The sequence below is a fragment of the Cetorhinus maximus genome, chromosome 16 (genome assembly GCF_964194155.1).
Source record: "Cetorhinus maximus chromosome 16, sCetMax3.hap1.1, whole genome shotgun sequence".
Classification (NCBI taxonomy): domain Eukaryota; kingdom Metazoa; phylum Chordata; class Chondrichthyes; order Lamniformes; family Cetorhinidae; genus Cetorhinus; species Cetorhinus maximus.
The window spans coordinates 1,652,963-1,680,029 of NC_135894.1; positions in this window are offsets into that span (position 1 = coordinate 1,652,963).

A 27,067-nucleotide genomic window follows, 5' to 3' on the forward strand; every position below is an offset into this window, starting at 1 on the left:
AGCTTTTCATCCCAGGTGGAATAATGGATTCTTCCTAATGTAAAAAAAAAACCTGTGCAGCAATGTCCTGTCCACAAAAGCAGATCTAATCAAAGCCAGACAATGACCGCTCCTTCAGCCTGCTGTCGATCATTAGGAGAGGGATGGGTCAGGTCATGGACAGTGCTATGAAGTCGCACTTACACAGCAATAAGCTGTTGTGTGACGGACAGCCTGGCTTCCACCAGAGACGCTTAATTCCAGGTCTCATTGCAGGCACAGTCCTAAGATGAAATTGGAACTGAAGATGTTGGTAGTAGTTGCAGGTCACCCATCTCAGACACGGGTTATTTTGCATGTTATCCTCAGATTAGTATCCAATTTCTAGGAATCTTCTATTATTTCTTCAGCTACCTACCCTCAATCATAATTATTGAAGTGAGATTTTTTGATGACAATGCACAGTGCTCAACATCATTGATAACTCCTTGGATAGAGTATCAGTCTGTGCTCATGTGCATTAAAACATGTACATCATTCCCTCTTGCGTTTCCAAGTGGTAAGTAACAATGCAGCCACTGCACCTATACTGATTAATATACAAAATGGCTGCAGCAAGGAGCAGGGACTCAGCCACAGGAGAGTCATTAACATGTAAATGTCTATGCAATCATTATCATGGAGCAGCGCTAATGTTCTAAGCTGGAGGCAAAAAAGTTTAGAATGTAATCAAGCTCACTCCAGCCTTGTCTCCCTGATGGAGCTACACAAATCTTCCTTTTATATGAAACATTTTCATAAACTTCACCGATATGAATACACAAACATATTCAACTGTTTATTTACACACATACACAAAAAGTGCTTATGTTCAGACATAGACGTAAACAGTAAACAGGTTTTTAATTAAACACATTCATACAAACATTAAGCAAGCGCCTTTGTACAAACAAAAACAAACATTAAGCATACGCACTTGTAGACGCATGCACAAGAAAAAGTACAAAAATAGCATATCAAGATAATTTAGGCGTTTTGGAAAGAGCACGTGACTGATTGTGGATAACGTTAATAAACATCATCCATTTTCCTCCCAATGTAAATATATCATTTTAAATTGTTTAATATGCCAATATAAATGCAAGTATGTCACTGAGCCAATAGCTCTCATCTCCACTCACTCACTCGTTGTTTTTGGTAGTTGTGACAAGCACATAAATATAAATGAACATCGTTGTCTAGTATAACATTACATTTTCTAACTGAACATTTTGACAGGGCTCCCTTTCAGATATCATCAATAATGAACTTATCCAAAAATATAATTAATCCTACATACTTTACAATAAGGAGATTTTGAAATATACCGAGCTAGTGTTTTTACAATGATTTCGTTATTTGGCTTGGATTTCGGACTCCATCTACAGCGTTTTTGAGGGTGCCAAGAAGGGATGTGGCCAAACCCAGCACAGCTACTTCCCTCCAGCCACCCCAACCAGCCTGAAACTTTAAGAAGGAGTAGAGGGGAGTAAGATGGTACTTTGGGCCTATTAAGCACCTCAATATTCCATTGAATGCCAACCTCAGGCCTCATTTCTGCCCAGCCCTTAGTATACATGCAGCACAGTGAGGCCCAATCCAAGTTTACCAGCAGTTTCCTAATCCAGTACCTTACCCCATTATATTAATCCTTTTAGCCAATTAATCTAGGGACCCTTCTTTACTTATCCAAGTTATTGCACAATATACAAGCTATAATGCACTAAATTACATTTAACTATGTGCGAAAAATTTAATAAATAATTAACCAACCTTACCTACTATTTTGAAGTCATTTCTGTCCCTTGTTGTCTCTACAACTCTCTCTGCAACAGCGCAAGACCACTCTCTGAAGATTTAAAGAAGTTGTATAGCAAAGAAAGAATGCAAATACGACATTTTCCCCTCAGTACTGCATTACCACTGTGGACCAAAATGCCAATACCCGCACACATTCTGGCTGCGGTTCACGAAGGATGATGTATCTACAATGGTAGTGTGCAATATCATTCATCAACCTCTACTAGCCCATTTATTAAATAGACCCGATGTGAGTTAAAGTGCCTCACACGATTGAAGCATCAAAGATATTCAGGCTCTAATCAGCCTTCATGTGTTTGACTGTTAACTGTCACATATTTAACTGAGTCGGGTACCTTACCAACCTTGTGACTAGACCACTGAATTTACAAAAAATAAAGAGAAATAAAAGAGAATGACTCACTAGTTCATTCTCCACTGTGGTCCAAATTGCCAATAGCCGCATTCACTCAGGCTGTGTCTCACTGAGGATGAGTTCTCTCTCCTGCTCATGTTCAAGCTCACTGATCGTGTGGTTGTTATAGCCACTTTCATAAATAGAGCTGAGGTGAGCAGCTTCTAACAAACCCCATCTGTCTAATGGAAGGCTTTGATCTACTAAGATTGGAGTATTATTTGCTTAACACGTTGAGCAGAATCAGTGTCTCTATTCAGCCAACCTACGCAGCTGAGGCCGTAGTACGAACCCTATAAGCACCTGTGGAGCGACAGAAATAATTTTCCCCTCCACAGGCGTCGAGGCGCACTGATCACTTTCAATTCACCAAATAGGAGGCGATCACTAACCTCCAGGGTGTTGCATTCTTTAAGTAATAAACCTATCCATATATTTATTTTTTGTATTCATGTGTGTGCATAACACATTTTCCTAACACAAACAGAAAGAACTCGAATAAAACTCGGCATGCCTGGCAGCATCAGTGAAGGTAAAGATATCTATCGCTTCGAGCCTGTTTGACCCTTCTTCTGAGCTTTTCATTGATAAAGTTTGTTTACAAATAATTGTGCCAATAACCGCTTGTTTTTTTTTTTTTGCTCATGTTTAGATGGCGCTGTTTATTCATTACGTGCATGTAGTTATTTAAACAATGGTTTGTTATTCTATAAACGGAGCAGTGAAATTTAATAACAATTGTTAGGATCATAATCATCTGTGTAGCTCCGTCAGGGAAAGATGGCAAAACTATCATTTGCTGAATTTTTAACGATTGTACTACTGCTCATTATCCCCGGAAAATAGCAATGATGGCTGACAGCATTAACTGCTTCTCGCTCTCTTGATGCAGAGTCCCAGTTCGCTCATGCAGACATTTTGTACCTGGATAACATTCAGTTATTGCTGCATTCGGAAATGGACTGTTTCAGTATCTGAGGAGTCATGCATGGTACTAAGCATTGCCCTACCATGGAGGGAAGGTCATTGATAAAGCAGCTGAATATGATTGGGCCAAGCACAATACCCGGAGGGACCCAAGCAGTGATGTCCTAGAGCTGAGATTACTGACCTCCAGCAACCAAAACTTTCTTCATTTTTTCAGCAATTATTGTTCTGTTTGACCTGTTCAGAGATCTTTGATGAGTCAACCACATCGCAGCGGGCCTGGATTCACATGAAGGCCAGACCAAGCAATGGCAGCAGGTATACTTCCCTAAAGGAAAAATAATAGTGAACTATTTTTTTTTTCCTTAAAAAGTTAATCAGCTGTTGTCTTATCTTCATTATTAGTCCTGGTTTTCATCGAATTTTAATTTAGTATCTGTCGTGGCGTGGGGGTAAATTTTTAGCAGGACACTCGGAAGAGCTCCCCTGCTCTCCTTCCAGATAGTTTCAATGCGTTTTTTAACATCCGCCAGAGTAGGCACCTGAGACCTCGGATACCGGAAATCCTTTCCACTGTCACACGTTATCTTTCAGCAACGGGCGGAAATGAGTTTGTGATTTAATAAATAAAGCCAGGTGAGCTCTGTGATCAGGTGGAAGATCAATCTCCACTGAACACACCGTCAACACAACTTGACTCAGCAATCTCTTTTTCCGTCTTTTCTGCTTTCCCCCTTTATCAGTGAGTAAGTAAAGATTAATCTCTGACACAAAAAAACTTCTGAAGCGTCTATAATACACTTGGCATATCGAGAAACATAGAAAATAGGAGCAGGAATAGGCCGTTCTCCCCTTCGGGCCTGCTCCGCCATTCATTATGATCATGTCTGATATTCTACATCAATAGTCTGCTCCCACTTTCTCCCCATATCCTTCGATCCATTTCCCCCAAGAAGTACATCTAACTCTTTCATGAAAAAATACAATGTATTGGCCTCAACTACTTTCTGTGGTATCGAATTTCAAAGGCTCACTACTCTTTGCATGAAGAGGCTTCTCCTCATCTCGGCCTTATATAATCTGACTCCCATCATCAGACCCTTGGTTCTGTACTCCCCCACCATCCGGAACAGCCTTCCTGCATCTACCCTGTCTGGTCCTGTTTGAATTGTATAGGTATATGTGAGACGTCCGCTCATTGTTTCTGAAGTTAAGCGAATATAATCCGAAACGTGTCAATGTCCTTTCATTTGTCATTACCACCATCCCGGGACTCGGTACGGTAAACTTTCGATGCACTCCCTCTATAGCAAGAACAGCCTTCCTCAGATATGGGTACCAAATCTGCGCACAATGTTACATGTGTGGTCTCACCGAGGCCCTGTATAATTGCAGCAAAATATCTCTGCTCCTGCACTCTAATCCTCACAGACTGTAGGCAAAAATACCTTCATAACATTTACTTCATTACCGCCTGCTGCACTTGAATGCTAACATTCAGCGTTTGCTGTGACAGAACACCTATGTCTCGTTGTGTATTAGCCACTCTTAATTCACAAACATTCATATAGCAATCTTTATTCTTCTTTTTGCAAACAAAGGGAACATTACATTTACGCACATTATGCTGCATCTGCCATGCATTAGCCCACTCAGTCAGCTTGTCCAAATGAAATTGAAGCATCTAGGCACCCACCTCGCAGCTCAACCTTACACCCAGCTTTGTGTCATCTGCATATTTGTAGGCTTTATATTTAATTCACTCCTCTAAATCATTCATACATCGTTTTATTAGCTGGGTTGCCAGCACCTATTCCTGCGGTACCAACTAGTCACTGCCTGCTATTCAAAAAAGACCCGTTTATTCTTTGTTGTTTATTTTTCCTGTCTACCGACCAGTTTTCTATCAATCTCAAAGAGCTTCGCCAATCGCATGCGCTTTCATTTTACACGCTAATCTCCAATGAGGGATTTCTGTCGAAAGTCTTCTGAAATTCGAAATGAATCAAATCTACTGGTTCCCCATCATCAACGCTAACAGTAACATTCTTGTAAAATTCGAATAGATTTGTCAATGTAAATCAATGCTGCCTATGTCGGATTCTGCCACTCATTTCCAAATGTACAGATATTACATCATTTATCATACACTCCAGAATTACCCCAACTACGGACACCAATCTCACTGGTCTATTCTTCCGTGGCGGGGGAGGGTGGGGGGGGGGGGGGAAGGTGGATTTAACTTCATTGAAAATTATGAAAACAAAACAGAAAGGAATAGAGAGCCCAAGAGAGGCTATTAAAGTCCCCAGAAAACAAAATAGGACATAGTGTTTGGAAAGGGCTAGGGATCTAACTTCAAGCACTTCAAATAGAGGGACGATAATGAAAACGGGGGCGGGAAATACAGGACTGAAGGTGTTGTATCTGAATGCACAGAGCATACGAAAAAATTGAAATGAGCTTGTGGCGTAGATTGAAATTGGCAGGTATGATGTGCTGGGCATCTCGGAGACATGGCTGCCATTGGATCAGGACTGGGAGGTAAATATTGAAGGATATACATCCTATCGAAAAGATGGGAAGGGTGGCAGAGGGGGTGAGGTTTCTGTGATAGTAAGAAATGAATTTAAATCGATAGCAAGGAATGACGTGGCGTCCGATGATGTAGAATCTGGGTGGGTAGAGGTGAGGAATGCATAGGTAAAAAAAAACATAATGGGAGTTGTATACAGGCCTCCAAACAGCAGTCAGGATGTGGGGCACAAGATACACCACGAGATAGAAAAGGAGTGTATGAAAGGTTGGTTACAGTGATCATGGGGGATTTCAAAATGCCAGTAGACTGGGAAAAACAGGTTCGTAGTGTATCCCAAGAAAAGGAAATGGTAGAATGTCTACGAGATGGGCTTCATGGAGCAGCTTGTGGTGGAGCCCACTAGGGAACAGGCAATTCTAGACTTAGTGACGTGTAATGGGGCAGATTTGAAAAGGGAGATTAAGGTGAAGGAACGCTTAGAAGGAAGTCACCATAATATGGTTGTTTTTAACCTGCAATTTGATTGCAAAAAGCTGGAATCAGGTATTATGATTGAATAAAGGCAACTACAGAGGCGTGAGGGAGGAGCTGGCCAGAATTTACTGGGAAATGAGCCTAGCAGGAAAGACAGTGGAACAGCAATGGCAGGAGTTTCTGGGAGAAATTTGGGAGACACAGCAAAAAATCATCCGTAGGAAGAAGAGCATACTACAGTGAGTACGAGGCAACTATGGCTGATAAGGAAAGTCAAGGAAAGCATAAAAGCTAAAGATAAAGCATACAATGCGGCGAAGAGCAGTGGGAAACCAAGGGATTGGGAAGCCTACAAAGACCAACGGAGGACAACTAAAAATGAAATAAGGAGGAAGAATATTAAATATGAGGGTAAAGTAGCCAGTAATATAAAAAAAGGTTGCAAGAGTTTTATTTAGATATATGAAGGGTAAGAGAGAGGCAAAAGTGGACAATGGGCCGCTGGAAAATAACGCTGGAGAAGTAGTAGTGGGAAGCAAAGAAATGGAGGAGGAACAGAATAGGTATTTTGCGTCAGTCTTCACGGTTGAAGACACGGTTAACCTCCCCAAAGTTCAAGAGAGGCAAGAGGCAGAGGTGATTATGGAGGCCATTACACAGGAAAAGGGGCTAGGAAAACTGAAAGGTCTGACAATGGATAAATCACCTGGGGCAGATGGAATACACCACAGAGTTCTGAAGGAGATAGGTAAAGATATATTGGAGACGTTAGTGGTGATCTTTCAGGAATAAATGGAGTCAGAGAGGGTCACAGAGGACTGGAAAATCTCTAATGGAACCCGCCTGTTTAAGAAGGGAGTGAGTTAAAAGACGGGAAATTACAAATCGATTAGCCTGACCTCGGTCGTTGGTCAGATTTTTGAGTCAATTATTAGGGATGAGATTTCAGAATACTTGGAAGTGCCCATTAAAATCGGTCAAAGTCAGAATGATTTCATGAAGGGGACGACATGCCCGAAAAATCTGTATTCTTTGAGGGGGTAACGAGTAGGTTAGAGATAGGAGAGTCAGTGGATGTTATCTACTTGAACTTCCAGAAGGCCTTTGACAAGGTGCAGCACAGGAGGCTGCAGAGTAAGATAATAGCCCATGGTGTTAGACGCAAGGTACTAGCATGGATAGAAGATTGGCTGCCTGGCAGGAGGCAGAGGGTGTTTATAAGGGGGTCATTGTCAGGTTGGCGGCCGGTGACTAATGGAGTACCGGAGGGGTCAGTGTTGTGACAACAACTTTTCACTTTATACATTACTGATCTAGACGAAGGAACTGAGGGCATCCTGGCTAAGTTTGCAGATGATACAAAGATAGGTGGAGGGCAGGTAGTGTTGAGGAGGCGGGGAGGTTGCAGATTTATTTGGACAGGTTAGCAGAATGGGCAAACAAGTGGCAGATGGAATACTACGTGGGTAAGTGTGTGGTCATGCACTTTGCTAGGAATAATAGAGGCATAAACTATTTTCTAAATGGGGAGAGAATTCAGAAATCTGGAATGCAAAGGGACTTGGGGGTCCTAGTCCATGATTCTCTGAAGGATAACTTGAAGGTTGAGACGGTTGTTAGGAAGGCAAATGAAGTGTTGGCATTTATTTCGAGAGGACTAGAATATAAAAGCAAGGATGTGCTGCCGAGGCTTCGTAACGATCTGATCAGATCACATTTAGAATATTGGGAGCAATTTTGGGACCCGTATATCAGGAAGGATGTGCTGGCACTGGAGAAGGATCAAATGATGTTTACGAGAACGATCCCAGGAAAGCAAGGCTTAGCATATGAGGAACATTTGAGGACTTTGTGTCTATTCTCGATGGATTTTAGAAGGCTGTGGGGGGATCTGATTGAAACTTACAGAATACTGAAAGACCTGGATAGAGTCGACGTGGGGAGATGTTTCCATTAATAGGGGAGACTATGACCCGAGGGCAAAGCCTCAGAGTAAAGGGAAGCCATTTTAGACAGAACTGAGGAGAAACTTCTTTAGCCATAGAGCGGTGAAACTATGGAATTCATTGCCACAGAAGGCTGTGGAGGCAAGGTCATTGAGTGTATTTAAGACCGAGATAGATAGGTTCTTGATTGGTAAGGGGATCAAAATTTCTGGGGCGAAGGCGGGAGAATGGGTTGACAAACTCATCAGCCATGATTGAATGGCGGAGCGGACTCGATGGGCCGAATGTTCTAATTTCTGCTCCTATGTCTTATGGTCTTATGGTCTTAATTTGCAGACCGCTGTTCAAATTTCGCTTTACCTTGACTGATCACTGTAGAACAAGTCCTGCTTCTCCAGTCTCCCCATGGAACTGAAATCGTTTATTCCTGTCACCATTCCAATACATCCCCCCTGTGATATCTCCAACACTCTCACATACTTTCTAAAATATAGTGACGTGAATTGGACACAAATCCTCAGCCGGGCACTAACAGTGATATATGAATATTTAACATGAATTGCTAGTGCGCTCGCTGCCTCTATTTATGGAATCAAACATCCTCTGTGCATTATAAACAATCCTATCAACTTGTCGTTCCAGTTATAAACAAGTGTGTTCAACTATCAGCAGTATGCCTGCATTCTGTTTAAGATTTCCTTTTATTTTTTATTCTCTCTCCCCTCATAACTCCTCCCAGATTCATCCTCCATACATCCATAATAAATATGCATTCTCCGTGTCTTTCCATTTCCCCAACCTGTGTAAATCATAGTGAAGCTTATTACTATCCACTGCAGTTTCCAATTTCGGATTTCTGTTAGCTGCAAGACCGTCCATATGACATAGGAGAACCAATGGGCCTATCAGCCCCTGGAGCCTCCTCTACTATTCAAAACATAGTGGCTGATATGTGTGTGTTTCGAATTCTACATTCCCAATTGCATCCGCTTAGCTTTAAATCCCATTCCTCACATGAACCTACCGATATCAATCTGAAAATGTTCAATCACCCTGCCTCAACTGCCTTGTGAGGCAGAGAAATCCAAAAACGCACAACCGTGTCAGAGACAAAAAAAAAATCTCCTGTTCTCTGTCCAAAAACAGAAACCTATAAACGGAAAGCAGATCCCTCCTAGCTTTTAAATTATGCCCTTCATATAGATTCGTTTGTATTAATGTGTATCAAAAAGAGCCTCGGTCCTCATACGACCGCCAAGGGAACATGACTGTATACTCCTTTTTAGCCTGAATATCGAACGTTCAGCTCTCCCCTTTGATATCTGTTGCTTAGCCAAATTCATACCCGCAGTGCCAATGTCTCTTTAATCCATTAAATCCATTTTTTCACAACAAATGCTTTAAATGACACCTCATCAAAATGTGTTCATATACATAACATAATCCTGACTTCCGTCAACAAATCTCATTACGTCGACTAATTTGTCCATTCAGTTTATCAGATATGAATTCCCATTAACATAGTCGTGCTTCTGGTAAATTGAAAGCTTTTATTTTTACTCATAAATTAACAATAATTTCTGCCCAGGAATATAGTGTCCATAAACCTCCCCAACAATGACATTGCCCTGACTGTTCTGTAGTTCCAGGGTTTATCCCTCTCTCCTTTTATAAACAGGGTTAAACATTTTCAATTTTCCAGAACTCTGACATCACTCCCATATACAGGGATGATTGAAAGATTATGGTCAGAGCTTTAATTATTTCCAGCATTTCACCGTACACTGACCCTCATACATCCCATCCAGACAGGGTAAATGTTATACTTTATTGTGATAGAATGTTCGGGAAAATACAGTAATAATATATTGAAAGGGAATGAATAACAGGCAGCCAGCGCTTCCAATCAGATTACCAATTAAATTTTACCAGATGAAGCTTGCAGAGCCTTAGGGCCTGCAATCAACAGAATGACTTTGGGAACAGGACTGGATTCAGAGGATGGCAATAACATAGATTAAGTGGGCTCTTCAACAGGTAAGGAAAGGGCAGTTGGTCACAGATTGGTCATAAGGGAAGGTGTCTACCTGGCTAAAAATTGGGAAGTGCCTGATGCCAGAGAGGAACGAGATCAGTAAAGCATAAACATGTTGAACTTGTTATTTAGCAGAGTGCTATCTCAAGCTGTCTTGACATGGTTCTCCCCTTGCAATTGCTCGAAAAAAAATTCCTGAACTGTCGCTGAGCCTCGCTTGGCCCGCTTGTTAAAGATAACACAACAGTTTGACGTAGGTGGCAGGATACAGCAAACAGTCCCCCGTGAGGGTTCTGCATACTGGGTGAGAATATTATATTTACTACCATCCTTTAGTGCAGTAAGCCTACCCGAGAATAGTCCAGCCGATTATCAGAGAATCGGTAGGAAGACTCAGTACTGGACAGGGAAGATAAGTGCCTGGGTAGAAGGCAAGAGCCGCGCTGGCGGACTAGCGGTGCCGAAGCCGCACAGGGTTGCATGACCACTCCCCTAAGCGGGAGGTGGAGCAGTACATGCTCCGTTTGAAATATATACACAACCGAAGCTGCGCAGGGAGGCCAGACCCCTAATTAAACCGTGAGTAACTAAGTCGTATGATGCTCATGAATTATTTGTGCACATACAAACATATTGAATGCTCCCAGCAAAACTAGAAAGTGCTATAGAACTCGACATGAGAGCCGCGGACTCCATCACGTGGTGCATAGAGGAACAATGGTCAATTATAATCAAAAACATCTGGAAGGATGACTGGGACACAAAAATCCATTACTGAATTATCTTTAAATATAAAAAGAAATCATTGATGTAAGTTACAAGAACTGCTTGTGCTGCAGAGGGAGAGAGAGACAGAGAGAGAGAGAGACAGAGAGAGGGAGAGCGGAGGTGCCCGAAGGGGGGCTAATGAGCAGTGACATGCGGGAGAAGAGGGCATGTGTGCTTCAGCCAGTTTGATTGCCCCTATAGTTGGACCATTCAAGGTTCCTTAATTCCATCCAGTGCAATTTGAAGTTTCATTTAGGTTATGAGAATATTAAGTCGTTAAGCTAAGGATACAGCAACATAAATGCACACCTCTTAACACATGTCCGTTTGTGAGCAAGGAAGCATTTTTATGAGAGTTTTAACGTGTTCCCTTCCTTAAACTGAATTTTGTGTTTGTAGATCAAAATTTTAGAGTTGAAGTCCCATTTCAGATTGAAGCAAAAGTGGACAAAAACATTACAAACTCTTTGAGCATAAGGGTTGTGTCGAAGTTTATCGCAAAAATCGTACTTCGAAGGCATTTCAAAGCCTGAAAAGGGTTTGCTTTTGATTGAACTGTTTGGGTTTGATACATACGAGTTGCATTAGCTCATACGAGTTTAAAATCAAAAAGAATAAGACGGTCCAGGTGGTTCCAATGGATAAAACGGAGTTGATTTGGATTAGAGATGAATTAAATAGTAATGGACATCTGCATCCGAACAGCACAGTGAGTTGAATTTGGCACAATATTTAGAAGTAAAGTGTAGAGTAATTTAACAGGTTACTTCAGAATAACTTGGGTGCTATCTAAGATGACGAATGCGTTGATAAACATATGGGGCATTTAAATTGGATAAAAATCAATACACATGAGAAAGAAGTATTTCTAATTTTAATCGGGTAAATTACATTTCTTCCAATGATTAACATTGTGAGATTTGGTTTGTGATCATGTTCTCAAAAGGGACTTTCTTTTTCAAGAGTGTTTGACAACAAATGGCACTAATACAGATTCTGCAAGCTTGAGTAATTGTAGCAGTGGTTTTCTTCAGATTGGGGGCGGAGTTTTCAGGGATCTGTCATGTTCAGGAACATCAATGGTTAATTCGTTTGATCTGGCAGCGTAGATCAGAAGGTCCTGACCTTTAACGCCAAGCTTAAGGAAATTTTAGAACGGTGACAGGGAATTCATAACGCCCAATTAAACACAGACCAGGACATGACACGGTTAATTCGAAACATGGCTACCGTGCTCGGTGGTCATGCTTGGACTATCAATAGAGTGATCGGGATAGGAAATAATATTTTAGATGATGCAAGCATGGACACTGGAAAGACCCCGAGAGAATTTAAGACAGTTTAATGTTCGTTCATGTGTAACTACTGACCATTAATTTTATATTTCACGACATAAGGGTAATGACTTGACTGGTATCCAGCCCAGAGGTTTAACAGTGTACACAGAGTGAAGGTTGAAACCATAGTGAATAAAATATTGTAACTGAGATTGTCATAGTGTTATAACTATGTTAACAACCGGCAGATTATTACATGGACTACAAAACATTGGGATGATAAGGGGTGTGTGTGTGTGTGTGTGTGTGTGTGGAGGGGGGGGGGGGGTTTGGAGGGGGTGGGGGGGGGTGTCGTTTTATTATACTAGGTACCATAACATTCCGCCGCATGCAGCAGAGTTAGAATGGGATGTAGTTAGCAAGACATTAGAATGGTGTAATATAGAGAACACCACAGTAGTATGTACATATTTACTATATGAGACAAAATAATCAAAGTGCACATTTTAAGCAGCAATAAGTTGTACAATTGAAACCAAGTGGGATGCAATGAATGGACCATGCGGCACACTTGGGGAATGGGAGATGTTTTGTTACCGTGTGGCATCAAAAGATCCAATATGGGAGCAACCGGATATGCACCATTCACAATCACACAGTGTGTCTACGTGTGCAGGTGCCAGCACGGGTAGTGCAAGTGGAACTGTCCGAAATATACAAGATAGTAACGACTATTATTCAGGTCAAGGAAAACATTAAGGACATGCACACATAGTAATTGAACCATTTGTCCTATGTAATTCCCTATTACCAGATCACCTAATCGCAATTCGCAAACAGGCTCAGCAAATGTTTGAAACTTACTATATACTGCAGCAACATTTCAGTGCATTACAAGAGGATATCGAGCAAATAGGCTTCTCTACATGGTGCTGGTGGAATTGAGGCACAAAGGGACAACTACGCTGGTGGATTCGGATTAGCTCTCATGCCCTATTTGTTATTCAACGGAAATTAAGTGTATATATTTGATTCATAGGAACCGGATGTCACAGAAGATGCAGCGCTGGGGGATTTCTAGCAGGTGGGGAAGAAATTTAGTAAGCCAGCGGCCTGAATTGAAGGGCCAGACGATACAAATGGCCTGACCAGACTTTCTCCGACTCAAAGCTGGATGCCGGGACAGTATCAATGTGCGGTGCTGCCTAAAGGAACGGAGAGTACCACTCTTCGGCAAAAGCCAAAGATGAATGTGCTGGCGGGCTGGTTAGCGGGAAGAGACTAACCGAGAATTCATGATAAGGGAATTATATCCATAAATTATAATCTACAGGTAGGCCAGCACAAAGCAGTAAATCAACAGTTAAAAGATTAAACAAGATGAACTTTGTAAACCCTCAAGGATTGCGATCAGCAGCAAAGTCCTGGGAGCGGGACAGCACAAGAACGAATTAAGAAAACGATAGATTTAGTGAGCGGGGAATCAGGTTGGAAAATCTGGTTGGAAACTATCCAAGATTAAGTGTGCTCTTTAACAGGTAGGTGAAGGACAGATGTTCCCAGCTTAGATAGGATGGGAGTTCTCCATCTGGGAGAAAAGTGGAATGCAACTGATGCCAGGGATGTACGTGATCAGTCAAGTATAAATATGTGAAACCCTTGCAATTTAGCAGAGTGATAACTCAAGCTGCATTGAGATGGTTCTCTCCTTGCAGTTGTTCGAACAAACGTTTGTGACCCGTAACTGAGACTGCTGTTGCCCGTTTGTCAACGATAAATCACAAATAAAAAATTCTGACCTTGGCTTAGCATTATCTATTGCCAAAGACAGTTAACTCTGGCAGTTCCCAGGGTGTGGTGCTTGGGACCTCACTTTGAGCAAATACCCATGTAATTTTTAAAAGTAATCTATAACCACGCTTTGATGAGTGTGAATTCATCGACCGTAAAGTACTCGGTAGGGCGCGATGTTAAAGTTGTTAACGTGAAGATATCTTAATTCAGTACTAATAATGTGGTTTTAGACAATGCGATGGACTGATGTTTTAATGACATTTCAATTCAACTTATTCAGGTCCCAGACATCGTTCTCACTACCTTTCAGCATCTCAATCCAATAGCACGTGTAGGAGAGAGAGAGGGAGAGAGGTAAAGAGAAATACAAACGGGTTGGGTGAATGTATGTCGGAGATTACGAGAAGTGGAGAGAGCGTGGGAATGACAGAGACAGGTAAAGGAGAAATTGAGGAAAAAGTGAGAGGCCGAGGGAGAAAGCAGTGTTTGAGGAGAGAATATTAAATAGGGTAGTGCAAGACAGACAACAATAGAGGGCAAAAGAGAGAGAGAGATAGTGAGAGAGATGGGATGCATTGAGGAAACATAGGAGGAGGCAGAGATGCAGAGAGAGAGAGATTGAAGATACCATGAGACAGCCAGAGCGAAAAAAATAGACATAGAGGCAGAGAGACACAATGAGAAAGATAAGAGAGATTGTGGAAACAATGAGTGGGGCAGAGAAGTAGACAGATAGAGAGCACAGAGTGGAAATATCGAGGAAACAGTAACAGGGGCAGGGAGAGAGGGTGTCAGACAGAAAAAGTGATTGATTGAAACCCTGAGGGAAAAGGACAGCTCGAGGAACAAATGGAGGACAGAGGCTGAAGAAATAAAAACAGTATCTGGTGTGCGTGGTTTCGGTGTGCAATTTCCCCATTTGCCAATTTCCCTGGTGGTTCTGGCTGTCAGATCTTGCTGTGCACAATTCCCTGCAGCGTTTTTTTTTGCATTGCACATTTAATAAAAACATTCATTCCAGAATGTTTCCATGGGTCTTGAATTAAGCCTTGAAATGTGATGCAGCTCTGTGAAGGTATGTTTTGATCCACGAACAATTCCTGCGTTTTAGGCCCACTGACATGTTGGGAGGTTAAATATGTAGCTGGGGCGGCGGATGTGGGGGCGGTTTTTGGATGCCACAAACAGTTTCACCCCCCACCCCAAATTTAAAGTTAGAATGCAGAAAGGTCTGAGGGTTGCTTCCTTTCCCCCCGCCCAGCCAAACCTCCCTTTACTTCCTCAAACCTCTAGGTTAATTAGTGGTTTACATAAAACATGGCCACACGGATGTGTGTCATTATTAAAGCTGTGAGATTCTTGGGAGCGCATTTCCATTAAGATTAGCCCGATATCGAGAGGAAAGGCGCAAGATACATCAAATGGACTGAGCAGGTACGGGATCTGGTGCAATGCATTGGAGGTGCAAAATCCTGGATTGAGTGGGTAAAGGATGATATCAATGGTTTGGATGAGTGTTGGAAAAATGGCAAATGGAATTTAAATCCTGTGAAGAGTGATGTGCTGCCTATGGAGAGGGCAATCAAAACAATGGAATTTTCAATAAACTGGGAGGATATCGAAATGGGTAGGTGCAGTGAGAGTCATTGACGTGCATGTCAACATGAAGATGGTAGGATTTTGTTTTTATTCAACGAGGTATTGAATACAATAGCAAGAATGTGACGTTGGAAATGTAATTTAAGTAATTTACAATAAAAGGATGGCTTGCCACTGCTGGATTATGTTATGTTTAATTGATACCACTGCATTACCGGAAAGATATATTTGTTCTTTCGAAAGTACGGCAGCGATTTGCATGAATGTTGCCAGAGCTGAACAAATGCAGCTCTAAGGAATATGTCTATAGCCTTGTGTTCTTGGAACGGTGGGCGCTTGAGAGATTACATAATTGAGGTGTACACTATAATACTGTGTCTAGTTAGGGTAGATAGTAAAGACCTGTTATTCCGAGTGGAGGGATCAATTAACAGGTGATACAGGTTCAAGGAAATTGGTAGAAGGATTAGAGTTGTTAGGAGAAAAAAACTTTTTCACCAGTTCATGAAGCTATTAATATGTACAATATTATAGGTAATAATTTTCTTTTAAAATGGATCGTTAGCCTGTGGGCGTGTCTTGATTCGATTAAAGCCAGCTAGTTAGCGTGCTTTGGTATGTAAAGGTTATGAAATGTAAACAGAGAGGTTAAGTGCATTTGCATGTTTTGAATATGGCATTCAAGAAGAGAGGCGAGTGCTGACGCCCATCTAGTAGAAAACAAGCCATATTTTGGCATTACTATTAAAATAGATGCTATCAAAGGGGTTTCATTGTTAGAGTGGTTTCGTTCAGTCGTTTGCGATATGCGGAGCATTTACATTCAGTGGGTTGGTAGATATAAATTCAGAAATTTTGCGTGTTCAGGGCAGGGATATTTTGAGATCAAAAGGCAGCTGTAAGCCTCCAACTGTCGCCACAGGAACAAAATTTAAAGCAACTTTATTTTGAATGTAACTTAAAAATGCTGTCTGGTAATTGGTTAAATATGTGGGTCACTAGCTGTTGCCTTAATAGAGTTTAGTTTGGGAATTTGTTAACAGAAATTATAGTAGTAATTTGTAGCCATGTGCATATATATTTTAACCTGTGTAAGTTAATAAAATGTTTCATTTATTTTAAAGTAAAATCTCGATAACTAGTAGTCTTATTCCTGAATGTAGAGTCACACCTCAAACATAACATATGAAAGTCGATTATTCTTTCCCTCTGGGATTTTAAAGTAAACCAGCTGTACCAGCTGCATCAGTCACAACAACCCAGAGGGTGGTGGTTGTCTGGAATTTGCCGCTCGGATTGGCGGAGGAAGAATAAATGTTCAACTCATGGAGAAAGCTGACGGGATCTGAAACAAAAAGCTCTGTAACTTAAAAGGGAATGGGCCGAGTGCTGTAGTGTCGGATTAGAATGGTCGTCTCTAAAATGTCTACCATCTATGACAGGATGGAATCAATGGCCTCCTTCTAAGCTCTAACTTTTCTGTGATTCAATCAATTGGGAGGAGGCAGTCCTTGAAAGAATGGGAGTGATATGGCATGAGAAGGGTGAGGGCGGTGAATAGCAGAGGGGCAGAGATAAATCTTCATTGTTTTGTAGTGATTTTGCAATGAGACAGTAAACCAATTTGGCGTTCGTAATTGATTAGGGAGCTCAGAATTAATGAAAGGTGTTGGGATTAATGAGGCTTTTAACAAATTAATGAAGGCCTCATCATAATAAGTTGTGTTGGCTCTGGTGGGTGAGGTGCGTGGGGGTACAGAAGGGGAACCACAAAGTTTGAGGAGGAGCGATGAATTTCAACATCAGCAATTAAACATAAATAATGTTTCTCATTATATGGACCTGGGAGTATCAGACTCTCCATCTCGCTATCTCTAACTATGGTTCTATGTGTCTCTTGCATTTCGCTTCTGTCTCCATTCTCTCAAACTCAAAGTCTTCTCCCACCCCCTGCCTTTCGTTCTCTCTCTCTCTCTCTCTCTCTCATACACTCTCTTCTTCTCTCTATCTGTCTATCTCTATCTCACCGTCGCTTCCAAGCCCTCCATTTCGATCTCTCCCTTTCTCACTCCATTTCTATTTATGTCACTCTGCATGTCCCTCGAGCTGTTTCACTCTTTCTCTCTCTATCTTCCCCCTCTTTCACTTGCCCCGCCTCCTTATATTTCTACATCTTTCTCTCTCTCACGCGTTCTACCTGGCTATATATCTCAGCTTTGCTCCCTACCTCTTTCGGTCTCTCTCTCCCTCTCTGTCTCACTCTCTCCATCTATCTTTGTCGCAATCCCTTTCTCCCTCCATATCTGCTTCTCTTAATCTCTCTGTATGTTTCTCCGTCCGCCTCTGTCTGTCTTCCAATTCATTCCCTCTTTCTCTCCTCTCTCTCCTTCTCTGGCTCAGTTCCCCTTGCTGTCTGTCTCAATAAAATCCCCTTTCACCACCAATGTTGACCCTGAGTTGGTCACCGAACGCTTAACGCTTACCCTCCAACTCCCTTCCTCTTTGTGACCTGAGTTCCTTCGACTATTCTCGCTCGTGCTCTCTGGGTACTGGCTTCCCGTTTTCTGATCGAAGGAAACTTGTCCAATCAGTGTGAGATTTCGCGGTGATGGAGAAGCAGCACGGCCAATGTGCGGGCAGAGCTGTCAGGAGTTGGGGACTTGTGTCCAATTAGAGAGTCATAACAATGATGGACTGGCTGCACAAACATCGTGTCGATAGATCAGCTAGGGATGGGATCTTTCCTATCCAGTCAGTCTAAGGGATCGCGATAAAGGAAAGGAAGTCCACGCAATGGGGTTTGGGGATATTCAGAGGTGGGTATCATGTCAAATCACTGACCGACAGTGAAGATGGAAAGGCAGGCAGGCGAACTTCGTGGGGGTGGGGGGAGGGGGGCAGTCAATTAATGGTGTGTGTTCTAATGTTAAATTAGTGAGAGCTATCCATGATGGGGGAATGGGAGGATAGAAATATTAGGAGGCGTTTATTATCTGCCCAATCAGTAAGGGATACCAATGATGAACAGGCAGCCCAGCCAATGGTAAGGTTGAAGTGTTAGCAGTTTTCATTTTATCTGTCTAATCAGTGAGGGGTGCCACAAATGCTCTGGAACCACGGCCATTGGAAACTATAAGTATTGGCTTATTCTCATCATTAAATTAATTGTAGAATAAAAGAAAAGGGTATTTCAGCATATTCTTAACATGGTGTCTGAACAGAGTCTGCGTCATGCATAAATCACAGTGTTAGTACAGCAGCTCAGGAGTTGGAACATGAAGTCCAACTCCATCACAACCAGATGCAAATACGTAGAATATAAACCCGAATCCAACATTCGTCCCCATAGGTACTAAAACATTAACGTTGACCATAGCAGCATGGAATTGGCCGAGACCGCAAACGGTAAAATTATACATTTCCATAGACTCTCCATCTCTGGATCTCTGGGACTCGCCCCACTGTTGTGAGCCCGGAGTTTCCTGCGGGCTCTGTTGCTCATGAACATGTGTCTGGATTTTTTTTCAGATCCGGAGAAGTTCATGAAAGTTTGACCTCAACGCGAACTGACAGCATGGCCGTCACCCTGGTATGAGGCTCCAGGCCGTCTTGAATCAGAGTCGCATCCTGGGTTTGGTGTGTTTTCTGCAATGCTTTTGAAAATATCGAGTTGGATACAGAACAGCAAAACTCCTCGTCCTTTTTTTTTTACCGAGCTTCCCTCTCTGCTGCCTCTGCTGAAGCATTTCAAAAATCCAGTTGAACTGTGAATATACTCCCCTCTTACCCCTCCAGAAATTAGTCACCAAAACCTTTGTCCTCACTGAATGCATGCAGCAGCTCCCAGCAATTCCGTCAGAGAACCTTTCACAGCCCCTCCCCTTTATTCCCCTAATAAATAATTAATTTTAGAAGGAAAGGGGGGAAAATGCAGAATTATTGGAATCAATAGATAGACAAGATTGATTGGAGTAGCGAGGCAATGGAGCGAGCCAATCATAAGAATGATAACATTGAAAATTGAGGAGCTGCCAAATCGTTAATCAGTGACGGTATGTGAGCACAGGGAAGTTGGGTGAACTGGATTTGCTGTGAATTATGATAGGACAACACAGCTTTGGATAAACGGAAGTTTATGAAGATTTATTACAGTAAATGTGCGGCCAAGGTTAACATTCATATAGACAAGCCGGGATTTAATAAAAAACACAAATGAGGGTTAATTTAGCAGCTGGCCTGCGGCAGAGGCGCTGACGGCTGCTAATGCTAGGGGGCAAGCTTAAACTGGTGTCTGAGCTTGCACAGAGCAGACAGTATATATAGGGCTGTCCCTCAGTGTTGTTTGATTGTACCGAGTGTGAAGCCGGAAATTCGGTGAGGGTGTGAGTTCGATTAACAGGTAAAGTGTTAATAAGTTCGGAAGAATACATGTAATTAACACATAAACGATAGCAGGAAATGTGATGTGTCTCAGATGCAGCATGTGTGCGTTCCTGAGGCCAAATAATTCCATTGGCAACTACATTTGATGTAAATGTCTATGACTTGAGGAGTATTGCTTCGGAGAGAAAGGAACAGAGCTGCATTGCGACACATATGTGAGAGGTGACGTTAACAGGGCACTTTGTTCCAGAAGGCATGCATTCGAATTTGAATTATGTCATATTTCATTCACTGGTCAAATTCGGGGTGTGGTGACGACGAGACAGGCACGGAAGCAGACCTGGAATCTGCGAGGGGAGGATTCTCAATCCATGAAATTGAGCAACAAATCTGTTGTCCTTGCAGATTGTATGAACAAGAATGTGGGCTGTAGTGTGGACGAGCGGGCTGACCATGGCTCCATGGTACAGGAAGCCATTTAATTAGGAGAAGCAAAAAGCGGGCCGGCTCGCAAATTGGTATTCCATTTTGGAGGCTAGTGAGGGCGGTGGTTCCTCCATGGAGAGCAAAAAGATACAAGCTTCTGGAACCACAAGCAGCCTTTGTGTACAGGAGAGGAGGAGGAGAGGAAGAACAATAATAATGCGGAATTCTATAGTCAGGGAAGAGATAGGTGCTCTTGTGGCCTGTAACGTAATTGCAGAATGGTGTGTTGCCTCCCTGGTGTCTGGGTCCGGGATGTCACTGACCGGCTGCAGGGCATTCTGAAGGGGGGCGTGATTAGGGGTGTGTAGGTGATAAGACAGAGGTCATGGTACATGTTGGTGCCAATGACATAGAGAGAAAAAGGGATGAGGCCTTCGAACAAGAATTTGCGGACTCATTCAGTAGAATAAAAGCAAGACCTTTCTGTTTGCAATATCTGGATTGCACCCAGTACCACGTGCTAGCGAGCTCAGAAATATGAGAATAGCACTGATGAATATGCGGCTTAATAGTTGGTGCAGGAGGGAATGTTTTATGTTCTTGGATCACTGCGAAAGGTTCTGGGTTAGCTGGGAGCTGTACAAGTGTCCCAGTCTATATCTGAACCAACGGGGGGTGGGGGTGGGTGGGGAGTATGCTAGTGCTATTGGGAGTTTAAAATAATTCGGCAGGGGGAGAAATGGAGAATGTGAGCAGTATAGTGGCACATCATAATACATTAAAACAATCCAGTCAGAGGGATTCGAGCTGCCTTAAGATTCAGCGGAGTAATGCAAGGCTGGATGGCCTCTACTTTAATGGCAGATTATTACAGGTAAAACGGTTCAGCTAATTCTGAGGATTGACATGTGAAATTATGATATAGCAGCCATCACAGAGACGTGGTTGAGGGAAGGGCTGGATTGGCAGCTCAGCATTCTGGGGTACAGAATTTTCAGGCGAGATAGGGTTGTATTAAAAGAGGGGGAGGCGTTGCATTATTAGCTAAGGAGTCAGGTACTGCAGTAAGGGGAGATTGTATCTTGGAGTGTGCATCCAATGAAGCTTTGAGGATGAAGCATAGGAATGAAAAAGGGACAGCCTCATTGTATGGAATTTATTATAGACCACCACAGAGTCAGCGGGAAATTGAGAAGCAAATATGCGCACAATTTGAGGAAGTATTTAAAAGCATTTAAAATAGGATAATTATATTAGGTGATTTCAACTATCCCAAACAAAGTGACATTGAACTAGTGTTGAGGGCTTGGATGTCGTAGATTTCTTGAAATGTGACGAGGAGAGCTTGTAGGTCAATATGTAGAGGGAGCAGTGCTGGCCCAATTTTGGGGAATGCAGACGGACAGGTGGTTGATGTAGTAGCTGGTGAGCATTTCAGTGATAGTGAGCACAGCATGGTACAGTTTAAGTTTGTTTTGGTCAAAGAAGTATACTGGTTGCAAAAAATGTTTTGGCATGATGGGGATTGGATTTTAATAATATAAGGCGGGGTGTAGGCAGAGTGGACGGGAAAGTCTACAGAGGAGCAGTGGGGGGAGGGGGGGTGGGGGTTGCTGTGGTCAAAATGTAAATGGGAAGATTACAGTCTCATCAAGTTTCCTCTAAGGTTTTAGGAAGGAGAAAATAGGCTAGAGAACCATAGTTGACCAGAGGTTTTCAGGTTACGATGAGAAAGAAAAGAGGGGTCTTGAGAAGTTATAAGGCAAGGAAATCAGCGGAGGCATTAATGAAGTCCAGAATGTGCAGGGTGGATCCTAAGGAAGCAATTTGGAGAGCAAATAGGGGATATGAGAAATTTCTGGCATGTCAAAGCAGGGAAAATCCCAAGATATTCTATAAATATATAAATGGGATGATAATAACCCAGGAATGAGTAGGGACCATAAAGGACAAAAAGTTTAATCTATGGGTGGAGCCAGGTGACATCGCTAGATTTTTGAATGAATATTTTACATCATTGTTCACGCCAGAGAATGAGAATAAATTTACTGAACTCGGGTAGAGACTGGAAGATCCTTAAGCAATGTGGTATAAGAAGTGACACGGTATTGGAGCTCTTGGCAGTCTTAAGAGGAGACAAATCACCAGGTCTGGATAATGTGTGCCACAGGAAGCAATGGAGGAGATCGTAGTGGATCTGGTCGAAGTGTTTAATTTAACTCTGATCACGGGGGCGGTGCCAGAGGACTGGCAAACAGCTAATGTGTTGCGGCTGTTCAAGAAGTGTTGTATAGTTAAGCAACGATACAATAGGCCAATGAGTCTCACGGCAGTGGTAGCGAAACTATTGGTGAACATTCTGAAGGATATAATCTATCTCCACTTTGAGAGGCAATATTTGATCAGATATATTCAGCATGGCTTTGTCAGAGGGAGAAATGCCTAACAAATTTGTTTGAATTTTTTGAGAAGGTGACCAGATGTATAGATGAGGGATCTGCAGTTGATGTACTTTATATGGATTTCAGAAAAGCCTTAGACAAGTCCCACATGGGAGATTTCTAAAGAAGGCAAATGCACAGACGATGTAAGGTAATTTTGTAAGGTGCATCCGATTGGCTCTAAGCTTTTTTTACTATCTCCTATTTGGGAACTTTCCAAAAACATTGCTGAAGGCCAAGTGCACTACGTCAAATACAACGCCCTCATCTACACATCAGGTCACCCCTTCAAAAACTTAAACCAAATTGGTAAGGCATGTCAACCCCTTAACAAAGGTTTCTGACTGTCCTTGATTAATCCCAGCCTCTCCAAGTATAGAATAATTCTTCCCTCAGAATTGCTTCCAATATTATCCCCAACACTGAGTTTAGGCTGAATGGCCTGTAGGTCCCTGGTTTATTCCTTCCTCCCTTCTTGAAAAACAGTACCAGAATGGCTGTCGTCCAGACATCTGGCGCCTTTCCTGTAGCCAGATAGATATTGCAATTAATACTGGCGCCCATGCATTCTCCTCCCTTTCTTCACTCAGCAGCCTAGGATACGTTTCATCCTGGCCTGGAGATTTAACTACTTGTAATCCCACCTGACCGCTGAGAAGCTCTACTCCCTTTCTATGCTAACTCCTTTAATTATATGATAGCCCATCGTCTGATTTCCTTACCCATGTCGCTCCTCTCACTTGTAAACACAAACACAAATCAATCATTTAGAACCGTGTCTGTATATGCCGGCTCCACAAAAAAAATGCCACTATGGTCGTTAACGGACTCTACTCTATCAATCGTTATCCTCTTATCTTATTGTACTTGTATAATAATTTTGGATTTTCCTTTATTATACCTGACAACTTTTTTATTTTTGTGCCCCCTTTTTTCTCTACTAATTTATTTTTTAAGTTCCCGTCTACACATTCAAAGCCTCTCTAGGCCTTCCTTTGTTTTGATCCCTCGTTATCTGCAATGAGCCTCCGTTTTCATCTTCATCCAATCCTGGATATTCATCAACACCCTTCTTTTATCTTTACTGGAATATATTGGCCCTGTAATCTCCATATTTCTTTCTTGAATCAGTCCCAAAGGGAGTAAAGTTACGTAAAATTTGCTGCTCCCAATCCAATCTGCCATAATCATATCTGACCATTTTAAAATCGATCTTCCCCTAATTCAGAACTCAACCTTCTGACCCATCGTTGTACGTAACAAATTTGAATCTAACTGAGTAATGATCACTATCTGCAAAATGTTCCCGCACTCATACGTCTACCACTTGCCAGCTTCATTCCTTTAAAATAAGTCCAGGTTCATCCAACTCACCTCTCTTTAAGACCTTCTACGTACGAGATAATATTATCTCCTGGATGCATTTTAAAAATTCTGCTCCCTCTAATCCTATCACTATAAGACAAACCGATGTAATGTTGGGGAAGATGAAATCCCTCACCATTACTATCCTATTATTGTTTGCAGTACTCTGAAAGCTGCCTACATTTCAGATCGTCTATTTCTCTCATGGCTGTTTTATCCGGGCTTACTGTCTGATGCTATACTGCCAGCAATGTGATTGTTCCTTTTTTGTCTTTACGTTCTAATCATTTGACATCATTTGAGGAGCATGCTAAAATGAATACACTTTTTCCTGCTGGAATTGATTCCATGGACTATATTGCGACAACCACTCCTGTTTTCTTCCTTCCCCGTCTCGCCTGGAGAATCCACCCCCTCTTTATTCGGACTGGAGGACATTTTAAATTGATATTCCCCTCAAATCGGTATTTGAAACACTGTTAAATATGATGCACATAAATTTTTTAAATTTCTATTTTAACAAGAAAACTTTCAGTTAACAGGAACTTGTAAACGAAAACAGTGAGGGGGAGAGTAAGAAACTTTAAGAAGATGTGCAAAGGTTCATGAAATATAGAGGCATGGGGCAAGGGAAATTTAATATAGGGATGCGTGAAGGGCAATCTTGGAGCAAGAATGAGGAGACATTACATGAACTAATTGCAACAAATTTAAAAACGGGGTGCAAATGTCCCTGCCTGCTGTTATCGGGCTTGATTGATTGTGTCAGGGGACAAATCACCGAGAAAACAAAACACATCTGTTTCATGACACCGGGAAAACAGTCTTCAATCTTTCGCTGTGCCGGACAATGATGGACCTCGTTTCCGCTCAACGTCCGGCAGCTCACTGAAAGACATTTCAATTTCATTATAAGGCCAGCCCGCCACAATCAATTCCACGCATTATAATTTAGTGCATGTTTAACAACAGCATACATAGGGTGTGCAAATTGCCAGCTGCGCCTTGATGGAAACTTGAAGGTTTGTAAGATCGCATGGCTATAAGATTTAGGAGCATGAATAGGCCATTCGGCCCAACGAATCTGTTCTGCCATTCAATGAGTTCATGGCTGATGTAATAAACCTCAAGTCCATTTTCCTAAATCTTCCCCCTAACAACAATCCCATTAATTATTAAACAATTTGCCCATCTCAGCCAGGAATGTATTTATCAACCCAGACGAAAACACTCTGCTGTAAATAATTCCAAAGATTGAATAACCTCTGAGCTAAGAAATTCCTGCTGATCTCTTTCTTAAATGGCTGAAACCTTACTCTGATTATGCCTTTTGTTCTTATCCTCTCCCAAAATGGGAATCAATCCCTCAGAATCAAACCTGTTAATCCGCCTAATAATCTCACCTGCTTCAAAAAGGACGACTCCTTTTCTCCATACTCAAATGCATACAGGCCCAATGTCCACAAACTCGCCTGAGAAGAAAATCTATCCATACACGGGGTCAAGCTAGCCAACATTCCCATGAATGCTGCACACGGTAATATACATTTCCTTTGATAAGGCACCAAAACTGTTCACAGAATTCCACGTGTGGTCGAACTAGGGCCATGAATTTTTTTTTAGCGAGATTTACCTCTTTTTAATGCTTCATTCCGTTTGAAATAAAGGCCAACATTCCACTCTCTTTCCCTATAATCCGCTGAAATTTTGTGCAGGGTTTCTGGGATTCATGGACATGGACCGCCAAGTCCCTTTGTGCTGGAGCTTTCTGCAGTATTTTTTTTTCCATTTACATAATAATCAGCTGGTCTACTCTTCCTGCTGAAGTGCATAACCTCATATTGTCCAACATTGAATTCCATCCGCCAAATTTCTGCCCATTCACTTACGCTGCCTACATCCCTCTGCAGAATCTTTGTGTCAATATAATAGAGTAAGGGGACGCTCATTTTAAAACGAGATGAGGACGAATTTCTTCTCTCAGAGCCTAATCAGCCTTTGGAAATCTTTACCACAGTGTTCTGTAGATCTGTAGGTTATCAAGGATTATGGGGAAAAGAAAGACATGTGCATTTGACAGCTATTAGGTCAGCCATGACCTCTTTGAATAGCGCAACAGACTCCCTAGTAGGAATGGCCTACATCTGTTCGGAAGTCTAATGGTCTTATAGCGACCACCTGCGTTCCCACTTTTCGTTGTATCATTTGCAAATTTGGCAATAGCGCATTCACATCCCTCAACTAAGTCATTAATATATATTGCAAATAATTATTGCCTCAGCACAGATCCCTGTGGCACTCCACGTGTTGCAGTCTGCCATTCTGTAAATGCCCTCGTTATCCAAACTCTCTCTCCATTTTATTAATTATGAAGTCCTCTACCAATGCGAATATACTACCCCCAATAACATGAGGCGCTCTATTATTATTCAGGCTTCTGTGCAACGTCTTTTCGAACACCGTTTGAAAATCAAAATAAATTTAGTCTCCGGGCTACTCTTTACATATCATACTCTTTACGCCCTCAAATAATTATGAAACACATGTCAGACAACATTTACCCTTCATGAAGCAGTGCTGGCTCTGCTTGTTTAGATTTTCTGCTATGCTCAGTGACATTGCACTACACTCATAGGGTTACCGACTGTAATTCAAAGGTGAGGCGTGTAGTGGTACAGGGTGCGGATGGCGTGCCAGCTGCTGAGTCGAGTTGTGGAGGGAGAAGAGCAGCCCTGTGGCTGGGGGAGGGATGCCTTGCATTTGGCCCGAGTTGGTGTGGGGAAAAGACTGGACAGAATTTACTGGTAGTGCAATAGCATGTGCGGGTTGCGGCAGGGAGGGACGGTCTTTACGAGGTGCG